The sequence below is a fragment of the Lissotriton helveticus genome, chromosome 4_1 (assembly GCF_964261635.1).
Source record: "Lissotriton helveticus chromosome 4_1, aLisHel1.1, whole genome shotgun sequence".
NCBI lineage: Eukaryota > Metazoa > Chordata > Amphibia > Caudata > Salamandridae > Lissotriton > Lissotriton helveticus.
Genome location: NC_136063.1, coordinates 1,469,056,967 through 1,469,078,171, shown reverse-complemented (window position 1 = coordinate 1,469,078,171; position 21,205 = coordinate 1,469,056,967). Strand labels below are relative to the sequence as shown.

Sequence of the window (21,205 nt, the reverse complement as noted above, 5' to 3'; positions counted from 1 at the left end):
ATTTCCATTTGATACTAGTCTATGACGTGTTGACTCGTGTGGACTAATACTTAGGTCATCGTCAGGACAAACTAAGCTAGATGCATGTGTTGGGAACCTAATATATAAAAAACAGAAAAAGATTGCAGTTTTCCTATGAATAGAATAGCAAGGCAATTACATATTGAAAAGAAAGGTCATGCAAGCTCACATAAGGTTTTCTAAATTAAAGCCAGAATCAGATGCATGACAACCCACTAGGCATAAATGAGGGTTTGATTTTTAAGACGCAAGACTGCAGACACAATCTCAAATAAGGATCTTGGCATAATAATGCCCCCAATTAAAGTAAACACCTCACTGAGACCAAAAACATATTCCTGCAAGAAAATGCAATAATGGAATTTCCTCCAAGAGATCACAAACCAGATATTAAGGTGTGTTATATATAACAGTAGGCCAGTGGTTCTTAACCTTTTGACTTCTATGGACCCCCCACATAATCACAACTGGAACCCAGGGACCCCCAATGAATCATTACTGGAATCAGGAGATGCTCACTGAGTCATAAATGGAAGCCGGGGAGCCTAGCCTAAGCATTTTTTGTGACTTGAACCGCAAAACAATACACAAAAAACAGGAACAAGCCTTCATCCAACCAGGGGCGTAGCTTCAGGAGGGGGTGTTTGGGGTGTTGCACCCTCCTAATAAATGTATTCTTTATTAGATAGTTGGGTACAGGAGCTTTCAGTCGGGTATGATAAGATGTCTGTTGGATTTCACCTGGAATTGTTACATACTCACTTGGATAAAACTCATACACCTACACTCTCATCCCTGTTTGGAAGATCTTAAAACATGGTTATTTTACCAAACACTTGTTTTAAGTATCCCTCACATTCGTACTCCTTTACCTTTCCCCTGGTTCTTAAGCCCCCTTCTGCTGTGCTTACCATTTAATGATTAACATGATATGCTGGTGTGATTGTCGGAAAGTCTGAAGCTCACCCCCCCTTCTAAGTCTTACTGACCAAGCTACGTCAATGCATCCAACAAGTACGCCAGTGATGAAATCTCTTCATTTAATTACCAAATAAATATTTTCATAGATCGAAATTTTAACTTTCATGGGAAGGTTGTAGCTTTCTTAAATGTAATTGAGGCCACTCAACATACATCCTATATCTTGTTTGATGCCATTGCACTACTCCCACGAATCAATTTCAGGGTACTACCTTCATTTTTACCATCCTATTTTACATTTTGCTCCTTTATTTATATACACTTTATTATTCAGCTAATAATATTAAATTATCTAAGCAGTTGCAGACCCCATAAGTAGGCTTCACAGACCGCCAGGCTACCCCAGCGCACAGGTTAATGTCCACTGCCATAGATTTTTCCAAGGCTGATAGAATAAGTTGATCACAGTCTATTCAACATTAAGGATAATCACTGACAGCCCCTCCTAGAAATTATCCCACAAAAATGTTAAGATTAGAGTAAAGCCACCAGTCTTTGGGCAATTTCCTTTATAATACTTATTTTTTAAAACAAAGCCTATAGACGACTGGCGCCCAGGCTGCTCTATTGTGAAAGAAACCTTCGGGGTCCTGCCTGATTTTTCTAAACCTTAAGTCTCAAACAGGCACGTAGCGTTTTCCATTAGTAATTCAAATGGCTGTCAGGTAGAAATGCGTTCTGTCTGACACCAAAGGAGAATCATCAGCATTACTTCTGATGCTTCCCTCCTCCCTATCATTTCCACCTTGGAAAACGGAGGAAAGAGGGAAATTATCAGGTAGATGCCTCAGACAAAAATAAGACAGGGGTCCACTTTCTAAGAGTCAGGATCAAAGACATCAAACAAAACTAAACAATGATCACAATCTGCCTGGAAGACAACATGTTCAATCGGGGCACCCCACATCTCCTATAAACTGTCCTTGGAACAAAGCTGCTAAATCTGTAATTACACAGATACATGTTAAATTTAATTCACATGTTCCGGACTGTTCTATCAAGTTTCATATACATCTGTTGAAGAAGTTTCCATCAGTTCGACCGCTACATCTCTTGATGATTTGATAATAATCTCTTCAGTTAACCATTCCTGTTATTAACTTGTCTTTCTCATGATTTTCTGTGTTTTTGTGGTTTTATCTACTTTAAATAAAGTTTTTTTTAATAACCATACACTGATACTTCCTCTTTATTTATTTGTCTCAAAAAACACTTTTGAACCACCAACCATTGTAGTAAAACTATTCATTGTTGATGGTCTGGCCAACTCTCGTCAACTATCATGTCAAATACAAGACTTCTGCCGCCTTTAACTATTATTTACATACAGTTTTTGTAAAGCGCATCATCCCAGCTGGTTATCACAGCATTACCAACGCACTCTGTCATTTCTTGAGGCATTCGACGGTGCAGACACCAGCATCATTATGTCCTAAACAACCATGTTTTTAACTTCTTCTTGAACCCCAAATGATCTTCAATGATAGTGGAAGCTTGTTCCACTGTACAGCTGCCTGATGTGAAAATGAGCATCCTCCTGCTCGGCTTTCTTTCTTCGCCTTGTTTTTGCTAATGCAAGATTCTGAGATCAAGTGTGGGCAAATAGAATTTTACTCTGTCAAAATTATTAGGCCAGTTTTATAGTACTTTGTGCACATCGCAAAGTAACTTAAACTTCACTCTTTGGTACTTTGGCAACCAATGCAAAGTCTACAGACAGGCAGATGCCCAGCAATATCTGTCCTTTTTGCAGATCGGTCTGGCCGCTGCGTTCTGTGTTACCTGCAATCGTGAAAACAGATAGTCTGCCATTCAGTACAGTGCATTCGCCCATCCTGTCTACTAGTTATGAGAACCTGAACTATGGTTTTTCTCCGGTTGTCTGGAAACCACTTAAAAAGTCTCCTTAGCAATGTTAAAATGGCAAACCATTTGCCGCAGGTGGCCTTGACTTGCTCTTGCATGGAAATTGAATAATCTACAAGAACTCAGATTTTTCGCTACCTTCTTGGGCTCCTGTGCGATTCCTAATGGGGTGGGCCACCATGAGGAGTCCCAGGTCAGATTTACCCTCCCAAAAAGTAGGATCTCTGACTTCTCGGCGTCCAGTTTGAGGCAGTGTTCTGTCATCGAGTTTGCAGTCTCTGTTAAGCAATTGACCAATTTATCTCTGGTGTCCTCATGTCTCTCTGCTATATCTATCATCAGCTGCGTATCATCCGCGTAAGAACAGATGTCTAATCCCCATTTCTTCACAATCCTAGCCAGAGGGGAACATACACATTAAAAAGGGTTGGGCCAAACGACGAAGTCTGTGTGACTCCGCATATGACTATTTTTTGCTCACCAACTCCGAGGCGAGAGGAGCCGAGCCCGAAACCTGAAACCTAGAGGTTCGGAAGTACACGCTCGTATACCACCTTTAACCCATTCCTTTTTAGCGCAAACCTATCCGTTCGGCTATTTTTCACTCGTATTGACCCCCCACACCTGTGGCCTCCGAGACCCTGCTACCGGGTCCGAAATATCACCGGTACACCGATACGCGCCATCACCACGCTATTTCAGCCCTGAAGAGTCACCGGCTTGGTCCTGATGACGAAACACGTGTCGGCTGGCGTTGTTTTTGTACATATGAAGAATTCCATCTTTATAAAGAACTGATTTTGTACCACCGGTGTCACACTCCTTATGAAAACCTGAATAGTATCTATACTGTATATTTGAATATGTGTGCCCAGTATTTGTTGCATATTTCACTATTTTTTGGGCCTGGCTTATAAGGGCCCAGTTGTACTGTTTCTTAAAAAGGAAGTGAGCCATTGCAAGGTTTCGAGTGGAGCCCACCTTCGCATTTCCCTTGATGAAATTACATTTTTTGCACTATGAACAACTCATCAATAGGGCAATCCTTGCAGCTTTTCGTTTCAATTTGCCACAGCCCCGTCCTGCTGTCATATGTCTCTCTAGGCAGTTCTCCTGATCTGCCTCTCAAGAGCAGGACCTGGGTGATTCAGGCAGCTAGATAAGCCCATAGGAAAACTTCAGCTGATCACACACAATCATCTCTGCGGTTTGTTGTTGAAAGGAACAGGCCTACCTTGCTTCTAAACCTTGCAAGCTGTAGTTTGCAAATGTTTAACTGCTGAATGTAACCATTGCACCCATACGCTACTCCCGCCAACTCCCAACTGATCGTTGCTCATTCAGAGGTCTCCAATTCATCTAAGTAGCAGGCCTCTTATCCTGTGTTTGTCACACCGCAGGCACTCCTGCATTCAAGCGGTTAATAGATCTAGAAGAATCACTTCAGAGCCTCTAGAGGTATTAAAGATGGATGAGGCTCCAGTATACAGCCATTCTGTTAAATAATGGAAGCGGAGATGGGTAAAGTGCAAGCACTCAGTCACCGCCCCATACTGCCGCTGTGCAGCAGGAGTCGCAGCGTAGTGCGCGCGCATTCGGTTATCTTCACCGTTGACAAACAGGCAATGGTGCAGTGCTTCAGCCTCTCTGCAGTTTATGCTGGAAAAAAGATTCACCTTGAGTGCTTTGGTCTGTGTGTCAGCATTTTTTCTCAGTTATTGACTTAGGACAGAGGCAGTGGAAGCTTGCAAAGCCTCCAGCTCACCTGGGCACAGGGAAACAAACACATGCAAGGTCCCTGAGGCTACAGGTCAATGAAATAGATTTCCGCCTCCATGCCCTTATTCATGTTTATAGTTCTAGGACAAAATGATTGGAGCGCTGCTAGCTGGGAGGGAATTCAGATTGAATGGCAGGCACAACTCTATCTCCTGCAAAGATGGCAACAGCAGGAGAGCCAAATGACTATACTCAAGGGACAGTTTTTTGCTAGCAGCGCGCACCACCAGTAGGAAAACTAGGATGTCTCAGCAGACAGCAGAGCAAAATAGGCTGCGCGCTTAAAGTCTAAATATTAGTATGGAAGCGTCAGCTGGTAGCCCAGAGACTTGTATTTCACGCACAGAATACTCTGCGCCAAAAAACATGTGCTTCTTGCTCGGTAAAGTACCGTAACAAAATCCTAATCCGACAACACAGGCCTCAATGTAGGAAAACTCTGTGATTCGCAAAAATCACAGGGTTTGCAATTACAAAAATTGATGTTACAATTTACAAGATTTTTGCTGTGTTGCAAAAGTATTTCTGATTTGCAAATTACGTTTTGACACACTTTCCGAATGCAAATAGGAGAGGGGTGTGAATGGGGCGTCCATATGCAGTAATCGAATTGCACTGAAACGTATCAGTGTTAAGACTGCAATAACAGGTGCAAACCACTAATCTATACCAGACGTCCGAGTTGAGGTGGTAACTGATTATCAAAAGAAGTAATCAAGGCGTGCGGCCTTGGGAGGAGCAGACTGTGGTCAGGAGACCACCACGCCGCCCCCCACCCCCATTCCCTTTCTTCCAAATGAATATTTTTTTTTATTAAAAAAAGTTTCTGACAAATTCATCTTTTTTTTTAAAAAAAAGGAGCCAGTGTTCCCTCGTGAATGGGTTGCTTTTCAAAAAGGAAATGTTGACTTGGATGGATCGCTTGCAATGCATAAGCTTATCCTCCTAAATACTTCTACTCTCACCCAAAACCATATCAGCTCTACTAACAAATCACTGAACTCCTAAATCCTTGCCTAGTCCATCAGAGGTACAGGACACCAAACAGACTTGTTCGCAAACACCATTCATCAGCTATGCATGGACGAGACCCAGTTACACTGAGTGAACAAGCACTGGCAAAGCCAATAGGTCTGGTGGTGTCTTCCAGCCTAAAATGAGAAGAACAGATATCCTGATATCAGAGGAGGCAGAGCCCAGCCAGTTCCCCAGCTGTTTCTTTCATTACCAACAGCTCTGTTGTCAGATTTGTAAACATTTACCTTGCCAAGCTCAGGAAGACATCTCACTAATGCAAAACAAACATTGAGTTGAGACGTGGATTTATATCGTGATGGGACAGATGGACTACTGTAAAATAGTACATATAAGCATCCCCAAAAAGAGTATGGATGAACTGCAAAGAAACGAAATGATGTGGCCAAATTTGGCCACAATCTTCGAAAACTTGACCATGCAAAAACCGCCTCAAAACCTGTCCACAGAGTGCCAGGGGATTGAAGAGTGAAAAGGAAAACCCTTTGTCTCACCCTCAAGGCCTATTAAAGAATGAATCCTAGGTGGAAAGGTGCGACTTTAATTACGAGGTGCTATTTTCTCCATGGGGAAGTCTGAGTGTAAGTAACTCGTTTGCTGTTTTGAACGGCAATATATTTTTATCATTTTACTAGGTTGCGTTGTAACTGAAATATGCAGTAACCAAATTGACTCATGAAAATGCACTGTAGTAATTGCAAACTGAATGCCTTGGATCAAGCAGTCTATGATGTTATTACATTTACAACCATAAACATGTATAAGAACACTACTAAACATCAAACAACAACGAGTGGAACGGTGGAGCAGTAGCCTCCTAAATATTGCTACAGCATCACCCAAAAAAAACAATCATAAGTTCAGAGCTGCAGGTCTGGGCTAAAAATCCAGCAGATTCAGATGCCCATCAATGTGTGACAGCTTCATGGAGGGCAATAGCACAGAGGAAGTGCATAGCAGAAAAAAGAAATCCTCATCCCAGTAGCACATCCATACAATGAATGACACCAATTGTTGGATAAAAGCCTTGTGTGATTCTAGATTGCCAGAGGCTGAGTTCACATGAGCAAATAGTGTGACTTCATACTCACAACCACACAAAGGGGATTATTCAGAGTTTAGTAGATGCAACATGTGGCAAATATTAGCATATGTCCAGCCGGTCCCATTTAGAGCATATATCTGGGTATACACTCTAAAGAGGGCATATACAGCAACTGGCAATTTCTGACAGATGTTGCGCATCGGACAAAAACTCTAAATCATCACTCCACTTTGTAGGGGAGAACATGGCGGCCACAGGCTAGTGTGGTTCGCGCGTCCAGGCAGCTCTCCTGTGCCTCGCTGCACTGCGCGAAAATATACGGCGGCTACTAGCACTAAGGGATGAACAATTGTGAATAATCCCCGGAGTAAAGGAGCCGTGAAGATACTTTACCCTTTACCCTTGACACCCGGCATCTCTACCTCTTTTTTTTGGAAGCTTGCTGCTGCTCACCACCGCGGATGTGCTGGGGCGCAGAGTCACGTCCCCTCCCTCCCGTCTTGCTCTCTCACTGGGGCCGGGCAGTCGTGGAGCTCAGGCGCGGCCGTAGCGCCGCGGCCCGGGGACTCCTGAGGAGTAGATTGGGAGACAGTGTAAGTGTAGCTGCTGGCCCACGGGAGGAGCGGTACTTTGCGACAGAAGCGGCGGGGATAAACGGGAGAGCGGCGCTGGATCCGGAACTTGGTAGTAAGGAGGGGGGGCGGCGGGGAAGTCTGAGTCTGCCAAGCACTCTAAAAATACAATCAAGGAACTAACATCAAGGCAGACCCCCAGAGCCTCGAGGAAACAGAAAAAAAGTCAGAAAGCACTGCAAGTCCCAGAATGCATCACTAGTGAGGTAGTAAGTCTGGAAAAAGTAGCAGGGAATCCTAGTGTCACAAGAATAGTAGCTGAGGCAGGAATAGCGAGAAGCACAAGGGGCAATCAGAAAAGCAATAATAAGGAGACGGGGGAGGGAGCGAAAGCTAGGGGCAGGAACAATACTACTAGGGTGACACCTTCCATGCGTTCATTTTTTAAGGTGCTGCCCCAGGTATTGGACTTATTGCCAGCCACTGATGCCCGCACCTCAACAACTATAGCATCACTACCGACATTACTTTCTAAACCAGTTTCTACTCTTGAGCAGCTAAGGATGGCCGAGTCATCCCCTTCCTCGGTATTAGATCCAGAACTTGATCCAGAACCAGGTCCAGAGCCAGAGCCAGAGCCAGAGCCAGAGCGGGACGGGGGAAATCAAGAGCTTGCATCAGCAGTTTTACAGAAGACTGGCATTGCAACAAGCGGGAGTACCGACGAGGAGGAGGACCAGCGCGGAAAGAGTTTCGGAAATACACTCGAGGCTCTAGTGGCCTCTATCACTTCAATGAGGGAGGAGATAAGAAACGATTTCTCTGTATCTAAGGCTAACCAGAATGAGATTAGGTCCTCATGTGAGACCCTAGAGAAAAAGGTGGACGGCCTTTGAGAGAGAACAGAGGTATTGGAAGGTACAGTGGGGCTTTTGAAATCTAATCTTGAGAAAGCCGAATTCAAAATTCAGAATCTACGACGTGAGGGGGATGTCATGCGAGAGAAAGTCGAGTCATTGGAGAACTACTCACGGAGAAATAACCTTCGGTTTCTGAAAATCCCTGAGGGAAAAGAAGGAGGGGATGTCAAGGCTTTTGTGGTCAGGACTCTGAAAGTCTCTCTCAATCTTGAAGAATCAGAGGAGGAGCTGAACAAAGATATCCAACGGGCACACCGGGATCCCTTCAGCTTAAATCCCGGTAGAACCAAAGCCAGGAAGATCTTGGTTAACTTTCTCACATATTCCCTCAAGGAAAAAATTCTGAATCTCGCCTTAAAAGCGAAAACATTGAAGGGCCCTGATTTCCCCTTTGAGATACGGTCAGACCTCTCTAAAACCACGCTGGACAGACAGTGGGAGCTTGGTCAGCGAATGGATAAGCTCAGGTCTTTTCGGGCAACGGTTCAGATGCAGTTTCCCGCGTTCTTACGTGTGATGTATAATAATAAGATGCATAATGTACGATCACCAGCGGAGGCAGACGAACTTTTGGAATCCATCAACGTCCATGCTCAGAGAGGGGGTCTAAGTTAATAATTCAACTAATTTGAGATCCTTTAAATAACAGACCAGGCAATAGCGGAGAAGGATGAATAGGAAAAAATAAAAAAGGGAATGAGCACATACGGGGAGGAGCATAAAAAAAAAAAATATATGTATGTGGGTGTTTGTGTGTATATATGTATGTATGTATGCTTTGTTATTTGAATTTTATTTATTTATTTATACATATATATATATATATAATCTATATATATATATATATATATATATATGTATAAATAAATAAATAAAATTCAAATAACAAAGCACTAGGATTTGGGTTAAGACTAGCAATCACTATTTGTAACACGGGGGGAGATTTTTAGGTCCCGCTGCGTTGTCTCACAGGTAGCCGGATGGTCCAGCAGAATTATGCGGCGCAGGAGTAGGGGGGGACTGTCTGTGGACGCAAATCCGGCATCACATCTGGTCGGAGTAAGTATGGGTGGGTTTTCCAGGGGTGGGGGGTGGGTTGGGGTGTGGGGGAAAAAGGCAAAAATTCCTCATAAGTCTGCTCTCCATTCCAATGATAGCCGTCTTAGTTGGGAAAAAACTCAATTTCAGTCAAATATGTTAGCTAGGAGGGAGAACACAGGGGAGGTGTTGAAATTCAAACGTTAATGTCAGTCCAGTTTTTGTCCTGGAATGTCAATGGTCTGCGCGTGAGGGGCAGAAGAGACAGAATTCTGCAATATCTCAGAGATTCCCCCGCGCGGATCATTGTCATGCAGGAAACACATCTTTTGAAGGCAGAGGTTAAAGCTTTATTAAAAAAGCATAAATGGATAGACAGTTTTTATTGCACTGACCATAACGCAAACATAAGAGGGATCCTATTTATTGTTAAGAAATCTGCGAAAGTCCAGATTTTGGATTCCAAGGAGGACCAAAGTGGGAGATGGCTCATACTGAGAATCTCAGTGGATGGCTGGATCTGTACAGTGGTGGGCTACTATGGTCCTAACTCGGATGACCAATCCTTTTTGGATATTATTAGGCACCATCTGACCTCCACTCAAGACCCCATAATATGGGCGGGCGACTTTAATATTGTGCTCAACCCGAAATTAGACAAGACACCCAGCTCTAGAGCTAGTGTACCCTCCAAATCTAGGCAAACCCTTATAGCAGCAATGACACAACTTGGCTTGGCAGACTTTTGGAGGTAAAGGGCTGGTTACAAATTAGGGGTCTCCTTTTGCAACTTGAAATATAAGCACAAATCAAGAATAGATTATGCTTTATTCAGTTATGGTCTTAAAGATATGCTAACTGCCATAGAATACCTCCCGTCCCATCTGTCGGATCATGCTGCTTTAATGTTTAGTCTTAGACTCGAATCCCAGACAAAACACCCCTCCTGGTCGTTTGACCGTACTATTTTGTTGGAAGAGGAGGAAGTCAGTTTTTTGGTATGTGAAACTACATCGTTTCTGGAGGTAAACTTAGACTCTGCAGCTGTAACAACAGTTTGGGAAACATTGAAGGCCTTTCTTAGAGGGTGTATTACAAACAGAGCCTCTTATAGGCGGAAAGCATATAGAGAGATGATAGACAAACTCGAGATCGAGATGAAGTTGTTGGAGCAGAAACTGGGGGACTCCATTGGGTCTTTAGACGAGCAAAAGCAGCTTGGGACGATGAAAAGACAGTTGGAGAACATCTTACAAGAGAGGGTGGCGAAAAGATGGGAGGCCAGTAAGATCGCGCATTTTGAATTCGGAGAAGCAGCTGGAAGGATCCTGGCTTGGAAAGTTAAGGCGGAACAAGCCAAGAGCTATATCAGAGAGATAAAGGTGGAGGGGGAGGTGTCCGTAAGGACCTCCAAGCAGGAGATAGGGCACGCGTTTCTTGAGTTCTTCGAGGGGATTTATAGAGAAGACACACCGAACAACGAGGTGAGAAGGTACATATGGCTGGGCAATATCTTGTTGCCAACTCTCTCAACAGCTCAGAGCAACTGTCTGGAGATGCCAATATCGGAAGCTGAGGTGTGTAAAGCCATCGGACAAATCAAGCAAGGGAAGGCGGCAGGCCCTGATGGTCTACCTGGAGAGCTATTCCGAGCCCTGGGCAGCGCGGTAGTCCCAACACTTACGACCCTCTTTAATGAGATACTAAGGAAGGGGGCAGCTCCCCCAAAATCTTGGGGAGAGGCGACTATTGTCTTGATCCCCAAGCCAGGGAAAGACCCAATAGAATGTGGGTCCTACAGACCGATATCTCTTTTAAATAGCGATTATAAGATCTTTGCTTCCATCATGTCTGCTAGATTGGGGTTAGTGATTGGAGACATAGTACAGCAAGATCAGAAGGGATTTATCAAAGGATGGCAGCTTTCTGACCTGACATACGATTTGGTTGGATCAATAGACATCGCTTCGGCTTTCTCTATTCCACTAGCTACACTCACTTTAGACGCGACAAAGGCCTTTGACAGGGTCAATTGGCAATACTTGGATGCTGTGTTGAAGAAGTTTGGCTTTGGCGAGGGCTTTTGTCGCGTCGTCTCTCTTCTGTATAGCTCCCCATCGGCAAGGCTTTTGGTTAATGGTGCCTTGACAGAACCTTTTAAAATCATAAGGGGAACGAGGCAGGGGTGTCCGCTCTCTCCCCTCCTCTTTGATCTGTATTTTGAGCCATTTGCCCAGGTCCTGAGGGGAGATGAAAACATTTTCCCATTTAAATTCGGAGAGTGGGAGAGGGGGTAGCATTATAAGCTGATGATATTCTGTTTTTTACGTCAGACCCCGAAAAAGCATTCCCCGCAGTTATTAAGAGGGCGGAGGAGTTTGGGCGTATATCGGGGTATGAGATCAACGCTAGTAAAACGGAAATCATGGCATGGAATATCCCCAACATACATCTGGGGGTGACAACATCTATGCGTTACCTCGGTATACGGGTTGTCCAAGACATTGGAAACATCGCCAAAATCAACTGGGAGCGGGTAAATAATGAATGTAGGAAGCTAATGAAATCATGGTCTCACCTCCCACTGACCATCTTGGGTAGGGTCAATCTGATCAAAATGTCTATCTTGCTTAAATTCACTTATATTTTCAACACCATCCCCCTGGCTTTTGATGCCAAATCATTGGATAAAAGCCAGCGAGAAATCAACTCCTTTATTTGGAACTATAAGTCTACCAGACTGGCATGGAAAAACTTGAGGAGGAGGAGGGAGAAAGGAGGGCTTGCTCTGCCGGACTTGCAACATTATGCATGGGCTTTCCTGCTGTCCCACTCGAGAATGCTCTTAAAATCACCTCTGGGCTCATCCTCTCGGACAATGTTTAAAGCAATGCTGGAGGGGGCAGACATATCAATCGACGGGTTCCTTTTTAAATTTGGGGACCAGAAGTATTTCAAAAAGGTCAAGTTAAAAATCCTGCTGTCCCTGGCGAAAGCCTGGGTTCAGATTAGAAAGAGAATGGGGTTGGCCTACTATTCCAACTATGCACCAGTGTGGGACTCCCCCGGGTTACCATTATGCTTACAAGATAGATTGTCCATTCCGGTGAGAGATGCTGGGATAGTAAGATGGGGGGAGCTACTATCAGACGGGGTGCTGAGGGACTGGGAGGAATTACGGGAATTGGTGGACCCAGGATTTTCTAGATTTAAATATCTACAGTTAGAAAGTTGGGCTAGGGTCACGAGCAGGAAAAGGGTCCCATTGGGCAAGATCTGCACCTTGGAACAGCAGCTGGTAGAACGGGCAGGGGGGGGCAAGGAGGTAGCCCTATGGTACTGGAGCCTACTGGACGAAGTTGATGGAGAATTTGTACTGCCCGATGAGCTGTGGGGGGAAGCGGTAGGTTTCCATTGTGAAGAGATATGGGTAAATTCTTTCACCCTCCTGTATAAAATTGTGAAACCAGCTTGGCTCAGGCGGAACCATTTATATACTGTACACCGAGCCTATCTTTCGCCCCTGAGACTGTCTAAGTTTCTCCCTGGTAAGAAATGCAATAAATGCAATTACAGTGAAGCTTCTGACGTACATATGTTTATGGACTGTCCCTACATCGTCCGCTTCTGGAATGAAGTGAAAACTACCTTGGACTCTATTTTGAACATCCCATTGTCTCTTATGCTGCCATTAATCATATTTGGCTTAGAGGCAGGTATTTCCGGTCAGGCTCGGTCCTTTTTGTTCTATGCAATTTTGTTGGCCAGAAGGCAAATTTGTAAAGTCTGGGTGGAGAACAAGGCTCCTTCGCATTCTGGTTGGTTGACATCACTATATGAAACATCTAAAGTGGACCTTGCTAGACCTGGGAGCAGAAGAAATGTGGCCTTTTGGGATCTGTTGGTTCAGTGGAGATAATGGTTCCGGGTTGTTTTTTTTTGTGGGTTTTTTTTTTCCCCCGGGTCCAATGATTATGCCTAGTATACTCCAAGGACCAGGGCCCCCGTTGGAATTGTAAGTCCAGCAGGTTGTAAAACACCACGATGGAGTCAGAGAAAGAGTGGGTCCGCACTCTCTCCTCCCTCCCTCATACTTTGAAGACTCTCCTCCCGCCAATAACATAACACAAATTCGTGTCTTGGTATGATAGACGGTAAAGATCGGAAGTCTTGTGGTGGCGGACACGCTAGGTGGTTGACGAGTCTAGAAAAGAGGGCAAGGCAAATGAGGACAAAAAAAAAAACCAACTCTAAATCGCACCATATGTTATACAGGATATAACATACTGGTGTAGAAGCACTGGTCAACAAAGTTGTTCCCAAATCCTGAATGTCCCTCATTTACAGTGTCGGGATCCCACCTTTCTCACTTGTGTCCCCAACTGCCCTTCTCAGAATCATGAGCTGAAAGCTCCTTTCTGGATTCGTCTCCATTCTTAAGGAAGCCTTATTTGAGTCCTCCAATTTCTTTAACATTGGCAGATCCCATCGAGCCTAACAGACTGATGCTTCCCACTCTCCTTAATACACCCTCTAGAGTCTAAGTTGTAATAAAACTCACTGACGTTGGTTAAAGACACATGAGACTAATGCTACTGGGTCGTGAAAGCCTCCCCCGTAGCAGTTCTCTTCTCCAAATACTTTATTGCAATTTTTGCCCATAGTCTATGGCCAACATGGCATGCACTGTACATCTGAAAACAGTGATTTTAGTCTGCACATTGTCGACTTTTTATGTAAGCTGTACAGTGGTGCCATTGTCAGGCCTGGACAGGACATGAATCCATCCATCACTCTCATCCTTCTGCGTCCTCACTGAAGGACCATGGGCAGGTGTAGACCTCTAATATTGCTGTGACTTTGCCTTTTTTTGCAGGCAAAGCTGTGTCCCCTGTGGGGCTTATTTTGTAGGATGTGTCAATTGAATTCACTACATAGAATAGAAGTTAAAATTCTGACTGGGCCTCCTTCTCCACCAAGAGCGAACAGCTACAATTCGATGAGGTCACATCCAGCGGACCGTGTACCACCAATATATGTGCAGCCTGGCACTATCTCCAGCTCCTCTCTTCCCAACCGAGGTAAGTAACCCTGCGATCTTGTATAGTGAAATATGCAACTGTCTCTCCCACACAGCACTGTGGATGTCTTTTTATTCCACTAGAAGTGTCCTGCTGCAAAGTCCAGGATTACTTACTCAGATGGGGAGGAAGGGGGTCACTGAAGTTAAAGGCATCAGTAGTGTCCTCCCAATAGCTGACACTATGCATTTATTATCTTGCCCTTCTCCATTTCAGACTATAATGGTAAAACAGTGAGTCATGTGCTGTAAGAGAAAAAAGAGAGACTTTGTTTTTACCATGTGTGGATAATTCATAGATCTTTATCTTTTTGACTCCCCCCCCCCCCACCCCCCCCGAGGAAGATAGCCCCAAACTCTTTGGTGGAATCTCAGATCGAGTTTGGTGTCTCGCCCTATCTAGACCTTAAATCAAAAGCTATTGTGTATCTTGAAGACATCCAAAATGTTTCTCTTAGGATTGTGTTGAGTCTAAAAAAATTCACCACGTTTCAGGACATCTCGACACCTGCACTGGCTGCCGGTGGATAACAGAATCTTTTTGTAAAATCTGCCGGACTAAAGCACTGTTGCATCATTTTATACAGGCTAGGGTCTACACTTTTTTTCGTCTAAATTCAGTATATATGTCCCAAGCACAACTCCTGCTTGTGTTGCCCACATTTATGCAAAACAGGTATGCTGGACGCAGTTTTTGAGTGCGAGGCACACTGCTGTCTAATCCAATCATTAGTGATATCAGGGAAGAACAGGTCTCTCTACAATCCTGGACAAATTTAAAGACTTTATTGAGTAGTGCGTAATCAGTTGCATTTGCTAGTAATACCACGCTCTCGCCCCTATGTTTTATCTTCAGTGCCAAGAGCTTCTTTTAAAGTGGGCGCTGGTTTTAAAAATGTCCAGAAAAATAATAATAATACCTGAGATGGAGGCACGTTTCCACCATCTCTGTTTCCTCACAAAATGGGTATTTTCAATTTTTCATTCAGCTATGTGAGATATCATTGGCATGTCAACTCTTTCTCCATGAACTCTAAATGTGCTCCTTAAGGACTTCAAATCACCATCTCCTTCAAATCTTTCATATAAAATACTCTCCTAGTCTTCTTCCCAACAAAAACACTTCTTGCCAAAAGAACAATTAAAAGGATTACAGCTGTGACTTGCAAAAACTCGAATAAAATATGCAACACTTTCACCATACACCTGCCTGCAGATACTTAAAAAAAGGCATTAAGGTCTGGTGTAATAACTCTTCAGCTTTACATGGGGGTACCCAACTAAAGACAAGTTACAAGCATATGTTGTGTAGTGAGGGGATTTAGGGAGCCAGGAGGACGAGATTAGTTCGGACAAGCAAATCAAACACCACTTCCGGTTTCAACAGGTGGACAGGAAATGAGACGGGCAAAGAGGATTCTAGTGCAGGGTAGTACAGTAGAGGAAAAGTAGAACAGAAAGGCTAAATATTGCAAAGTAACAAGTTAGCAAGCAAAACTGTGTCTGGATCATCCTTAATGTGCATACAGAACAAAGCCAACCATTATTCTGAATTTTGTCAAATAAGGATGTCTTGTTTCTCATGAATAACTACTCATGAATAACTACTAAAAGCTCTCTACTAACAATAGTCCCAGTTTCCTTGATACATGTACCAAACAAAGTATGACACACCATTCGAAGCATGCGGTTGACATAGTGGCCTCACTGAGTAATCAGCAATGCGGTAACATTTAAGCTGCCCCGTGCAGAGGCCAGTTTACCCAGTGCCTTGGACGTCACAAAACTTCCTACTTTCAGGTCAAAAAGAAGATTGTGGTAAAGTGCAAATCAATACAAAAATAATGATTTTTTAAAACCACACAATTAAGCTTGCGGGATCAAAGAGAAATACATTCTACCTTATGAATTACATTTGTGTTGAAGAAAAACACTGCAACCTTACAGTGAGTTACTTACTTGATAAAGGTCTGTTAGGAGCTTTGGAGAAGACAAAACCTGGGGCTAACAAGCTGCAAAAGAAAAAAGAAAAAAATTGTAAAGCTCCACAATGCAAATTACCATAAGCTCTGTTCTTGGTTACCTTACAGCTATAACTGCTGACAGGTTGCCAGCTTTCTATCAGTTGCACGTGGCCTGCAGACATAGCTAATGGAGGGAAAGGCAGTGATGCAATGCTCGGGGAAATCCCTTGGTAGACAAACGCTGCTATCAAAAGAAACTGTCGAATATTTATTCCAAATCACCCTTCATCTGCTCCACTGTTTCTTCAGGCGCTATCCCTGGCAGGGCCAACAGACTGTGCTCACATCCCGTCTGCTTCAGTGTTTCAATCCATGTAAATGAATTGCATGTGTCTATGAACTGGATGCGAGTCAACATTTGTGGCTAGGGAAGGACATTTTTCACAACACTAGGATATTCCCATTTCACTTCCTCGTGTTCTTTGCTGAAAACTACGATAGGACGTGTTGGGGACCTTCTCAGCTCCCCCTCTCTCCCCCCCCAGATAAGGGTAAGGCATTTTGATCAATGAAAGCTCACACAGATTGAATACTACTGCTCAAGAGAAAGTGGTAAAAACACACTTTGCCCTTAGTCCTTAAAGCATCATTTGTCATTGTCAACAAAGACAAGAAAGGGACTTGGCGGCATAGCAAAGGTCGCTTTAGGTCTTAAAGCAAACAAGGAAAACGAGTCCACCTCTCTGATGGTTGAGCAGTAAAAGAAAGGAGAAATCAGGGTGCTGTGGAGGTCTACGCCCGGGAACCACTTCACCTGCAGCACTTATGACGGTTATGCCCCTGAAAGTGCTAAAATCCGCTAAATTATATCAAGGTGGGATGAATAACTGAACATTTTCCTACTATTTATATATTTAAATGTATGCATTTATGGCACTTTTAAACGACACAGGTGAAGCTTCACTACTTAGAATCTGAGAAAATCCATCAAACAAACGCATCGATGCGCATCGCATACATACTGGTTTCTAAATAAAATTAAAGCATTCCAAAATGTTCTTATATGTTGGGTGTTGCACATGGGCGAGGTACCAGCTGCCGAAACTGTTCTTTACGTGCAGGAAAATGAGTTTTTTTTTTTTTAAAGAAAAGAGCGTTTCGTATCTATAATTTTTAGATTGCTGCTTGTTTCCATTTGTAAAGCACTCTCTCTACAGCTCTGTTTGGGTCCTATTTCGACCACCCAGTCTTGTCGCACAATATCACCCACAATATTTAAAGCTCTTTAGTCACTGACTTAATAAAGATTCCCAAGACTATTCCTGACAAGATACTGTGAGGAATGGTGCAAATAGCTAAGAATGATGCTGGAGGAGTGTTCTGTAAGACTGCTTTGCGATTGGGTAAAAGGAAGAGGTATGCACTGGAATGGAGTTTTCATTACACTATCGGTTGTTTTCACTGGTGGCAGACTAGTGCTGAGAAAAATGATGTACATTTGTACAGAAAGCGGTTTCAGGTGGGCATTTCTTGCAGTGTCTATCAGAGCCACACCAATGCATGGCTGGCGAAAGGTAACGTTCTCATTTTCAAAATAAAGCTTAGTGTGTTACACCCCTTGTGCCATTACATTAATTAACTGCATGAAAGTCGTTGTCAGTAAAAGAATAAACAGATACAAATATCTGCGTATGGTCAAAGAAATAAATGGACCTCCTCTAGCAGCTAAATATGTGTGTGGAATGTGGAACACACAAAAAAGGACCCTATAAACATCTTATTGGTGCATTGCATTGTAACAGAATGGAAATTAACATGTGTCACATTGTCATGTATTTTTCATGTTGTGAAACAGCAAGATGCATTTAATTAGCTCAAAAGCAGCAATAAGAAAATCAGCAAATAGCTGGTTTGCTTCAAGAATGCTGGAAATCTTGTTTTCATTGAACCAATATGCACATTCTGGAAAAGGCAGACTTCATTTGCTTCAGTGTGCCAGCACATTTGAGAGCAATAATTTGTAAAGGGAAAATCCAGAACTGGATACACAAATGCTTATTGTAGACTGTATGATCCGGCAAACCAACCTGTGTTATATATTAGTATTAAACAAATGAATACATATTTATGAATACAGCGAAGAGGCCAAAGATGGAATGAACACGGAAAGAGCACTTTAAAGTTAACAGCAGGGGGAAATAATTGAATGGGCATGGAGACCAGAGGCGCAACTAGAGCCAAATTTCGGGGGGGGGGGGGCTAAGAAAAAATTTCGGGGGGGCTGAACCTTTAATCAGTAGGCAGAGTGGAGCTGCAGGGGCTCTTAGAAGGGGTGAAACAACTGCAAGGCCTAATTAACTTTCGAATGGTCTTTTAAAGACCTGTGAAACGTTCGGGTGCGGCTCTGTGTGTGCCCGGGATCTGTCTCATCCCAGGCTGCCACACACGAGGCGGGGGCTGAAGCCCGGTGAGTTCAATGGGTGTTGGGCCTGATGGAGACCAAGGTATTCCATCACCCAGTGCTAGTGATTCTGTAAGAAGAGGTCAAAGATTGCTAATGCATTGAAACCAATCTTTCTTCTACCTCACATTTGATTTTGTCAGGAAAGGTTCAACATATTAAGCAGACGTGAAACCTGCATCCATGTATCCCATCTTCCTTCTTTCTGCAAGTTCGACCCCTTGTTCTTCTGTGCTCTCTGCTTTTATCTGTGTTGCGTGGGACTGTATGTATGACCACGTGTGTTGTTTAAGTGTTGGTTTGTATAGGAAGCTAACCTCACTCTTCCTGGCTTCTCCAACCATATCTCTAAAAGTCAACATTACTAACGTATTCCCTCTCCTGCAGTCAGTCTGATTTCCCGTCCTGTTTCCTTCTTGCCAACCAGACACTTAAAGTCGACGGCTGACTAACGCTCAATTTTGATAGAGATCAGGGGCGGCCCTAGGCCCATGGCGGCCCTCGGCAGGGAGCGTAGGTAAGGGGCCCCCGGAGGAACGCCGGCCCGGAGGCCAGTGAAGAGGGGGGGGGGGGGGGGGGGTCAGGGTGTTTGGAAGTGGAACAGAGCCGGAGGCCGCCGCCACGCACATAAGTATCCATCCTGAGAGGATTATTATATTAAGGATATATATTGGCGTGGCGGCCCCTGGGGTTTGGCTGCCCTGTGCAGGTGCACAACTTGCACATGCCTAAGGCCGACCCTGTAGAGATCTTCCATCACAAGACTCTGTCCTGATTCCCTGGCTCCTACTCTCTTCTTTCCACTGTTTTGTCACATTTAGTGTTTCTAGATTGGCTACATTAGAGCATCAAGCACTATACAAGCAGCCATATACTGCAACCCATGTTTTGGCATCTCAACAGCTTCTTCTATAGGGAGATTTTAACTATTACGGGGAGAATTCCCGAATGTGGAGGTCACACAGCTTACCTCTGATTCAGCCATACTTGGCCTGCACCATAAAGCAATGGACCTACTCATGTTGCGCTGCATACTCTGGATCTAATCTTTACGAATTCCGTATCCTTGACTGTGAAGCCCCCCTACCTCTATTCTGAACGGCCCACTCATTAATCTGTTTCCATATCCGTAAGAAAATGCGACTGAAAATACAAAAAAAGCTAATAAATTCGTGGCAAGATATTGGCGAAAAGTCAACCCTGACTCTTTTACTGAGGAGTTTGAGTTTACTGTTTCGTCTGTAGATTTAGACGTGGCGCAAGCGCTATTAGCTTATCATAGAGCCTTAAATTCGGCGCTGGATAAGGTAGCTCCTTTTAAACCTTGTCCCACATCTAAACATGGTTCCAATGCGCCTTGGTATACATCAGAACTGAAAACTGAGAAAGCCTCCTGCAACAAATTGGGGACGGTGGCGTCTAACCAACAATTTACTTGATAAGGAGGGCTATTGAGCATCCTTAACAATGTACTACCGTAATATAAAAAAAAGTCCAGAAGTCCCACATTTCCAATAAAATCAACAAGTCCACAGTTATTTAAAGTGCTTAACACTTTTATAAACCCCTGTGCTTGTTCTCAAGAAACACACGCATCACAAGCACTATGTAATTCTCTTGCTAATCACTTTGAAGATAAAATAAAAAAGTCTATCAGAATTGTCCCACCCCAGCGGATCTGGCACACGAGAAATCTAATTCCAAGTCTTTCTCTTCCAATGATGCCTTGAGCTCAGTTCAGTGTCTTCTTGCCTGAATTAATTCAGAAAGGGCTTGCATCAGTTAAATCAGGATCCCCTCTAGATCTCTGTCCCCCTGGATCTCTGCTGTCCTATCTAATCTGCTTGCCCCTGCCATATTCCCTTTATTTACTCAATCAGTTAATACCGGGAAAATTCCCTCGGCTTGGAAAGCGGCTCAGGTCATACCGATTCAAAAGAAGGCCAATATGGAGCCCACTAATCTCACCAGCTATCTCACTGCTTCCTTTATTGAGCAAGCTGCTGGAAGGACAAATAAATAAACAACTTGTGGATTATCTAGAGATCACTTACCTTCTGGGCGCCTCACAATCTGGGTTCAGACCTTTTCACAGTGCTGAGACAACCTTAGTAGTGGTCACTGACCACATAAGATGCTCCCTTGATGCCAATACTTCATCCTTGCTCGTGCTGCTGGACTTGTACGCAGCATTTGATGTAGTGTCTCATCCTAGGCTGCTTCAAAGGCTGTAGGAGTTCGGAATCCATGGCACAGTGCGACAATTGTTCAGTGATTTCCCAACCAACAGAACTCAAACTGTCTCTCTAGGTTCATACATATCGCGTACCATGATGCTGGACAAGGCGGTGCTCTAGCGCTCCTGTCTTAGCCCACGCTCTTTAACATATATGTTACACCCCTTGCCTATACAATAATGCAGCTGGTGTCATTTGCAATCTTG

At 43.8% G+C, this 21,205-nt stretch overlaps 1 protein-coding gene across 4 annotated transcripts in view; it reads right to left on the bottom strand.

Moving 5' to 3' along the window:
* Window positions 1-21,205, bottom strand: part of FARS2 (phenylalanyl-tRNA synthetase 2, mitochondrial) — a 1,625,806-nt gene that overhangs the window by 1,197,540 nt on the left and 407,061 nt on the right. For 3 of the 4 annotated variants that reach the window (XM_078688053.1, XM_078688051.1, XM_078688050.1), the window contains one exon: window positions 16,297-16,349. The exons of the other annotated variant lie outside the window; for it this stretch is intronic. The gene's annotated coding sequence lies outside the window, so the exon portion shown is untranslated. The remainder of the gene's footprint in view (window positions 1-16,296; window positions 16,350-21,205) is intronic. 4 annotated transcript variants of the gene reach the window in all.